Source organism: Schistocerca americana, chromosome 7 (assembly GCF_021461395.2).
Source record: "Schistocerca americana isolate TAMUIC-IGC-003095 chromosome 7, iqSchAmer2.1, whole genome shotgun sequence".
Lineage (NCBI taxonomy): Eukaryota > Metazoa > Arthropoda > Insecta > Orthoptera > Acrididae > Schistocerca > Schistocerca americana.
Window position 1 is genome coordinate 593,958,447 of NC_060125.1, and position 1,369 is coordinate 593,959,815.

The following is a 1,369-nucleotide window of genomic DNA, read 5'->3' on the forward strand; positions in this document are numbered from 1 at the left end:
GCTGGAGGGCATGCTCCGCTACTGGGTATTGGGCATCTCCTAGGCGGACAGTTCGTCTGTGTCCGTTCATGCGCTCAGCCAGTTTAGTTGTTGTCATGCCGATGTAAAAGGCTGTGCAGTGCAGGCATGTCAGTTGATAAATGACATGTGTAGTTTCACACGTGGCACTGCCTTGAATTGTGTATGTTTTACCAGTAGCGGGGCTGGAGTAGGTAGTTGTGGGGGGATGCATGGCGCAGGTTTTGCAGCGGGGTCGGTTACAGGGGTAGGAACCGCTGGGTGGAGAAGGTAGTCTGGGAATATTGTAGGGTTTAACAAGGATGTTACGGAGGTTAGGGGGGCGACGAAAGGCAACTCTGGGTGGTGTGGGGAGAATTTTGTCAAGGGATGATCTCATTTCAGGGGTTGACTTGAGAAAGTCATATCCCTGGAGGAGTAATTTGTTGATGTTTTCGAGGCCAGGATAATATTGGGTGACAAGGGGGATGCTTCTGTGTGGTCTGGGGGTAGGAACATTGTTGTTGGATGGGGAGGAATGTATTGCTCGGGAAATCTGTTTGTGGACAAGGTCTGCGGGAGAGGAAAGCATTGGTCAGGTTATTGGTGTAATTGTTGAGGGATTCGTCACTGGAGCAGATACGTTTGCCGCGAATACCTAGGCTGTAGGGAAGGGAGCGTTTGATGTGGAAAGGATGGCAGCTATCAAAGTGAAGGTACTGTTTCCAGAATGAGATTTTCACTCTGCAGCGGAGTGTGCGCTGATATGAAACTTCCTGGCGGATTAAAACTGTGTGCCCGACCGAGACTCGACTCGGGACCTTTGCCTTTCGCGGGCAAGTGCTCTACCAACTGAGCTACCGAAGCACGACTCACGCCCAGTACTCACAGCTTTACTTCTGCCAGTACCTCGTCTCCTACCTTCCAAACTTTACAGAAGCTCTCCTGCGAACCTTGCAGAACTAGCACTCCTGAAAGAAAGGATATTGCGGAGACATGGCTTAGCCACAGCCTGGGGGATGTTTCCAGAATGAGATTTTCACTCTGCAGCGGAGTGTGCGCTGATATGAAACTTCCTGGCAGATTAAAACTGTGTGCCCGACCGAGACTCGAACTCGGGACCTTTGCCTTTCGCGGGCAATTGCTCTACCAACTGAGCTACCGAAGCACGACTCACGCCCGGTACTCACAGCTTTACTTCTGCCAGTACCTCGTCTCCTACCTTCCAAACTTTACAGAAGCTCTCCTGCGAACCTTGCAGAACTAGCACTCCTAAAAGAAAGGATATTGCGGAGACATGGCTTAGCCACAGCCTGGGGGATGTTTCCAGAATGAGATTTTCACTCTGCAGCGGAGTGTGCGCTGATATGAA

General features: G+C 51.0%; 1 non-coding gene across 1 annotated transcript; it reads right to left on the reverse strand.

Moving 5' to 3' along the window:
• Positions 1 to 1,091: 1,091 nt before the first annotated feature.
• Trnas-cga lies at positions 1,092 to 1,166 on the reverse strand. The gene has a single exon. It is a non-coding gene; the product is annotated as a tRNA-Ser (tRNA).
• Between the last annotated feature and the right edge of the window lie 203 nt (positions 1,167 to 1,369).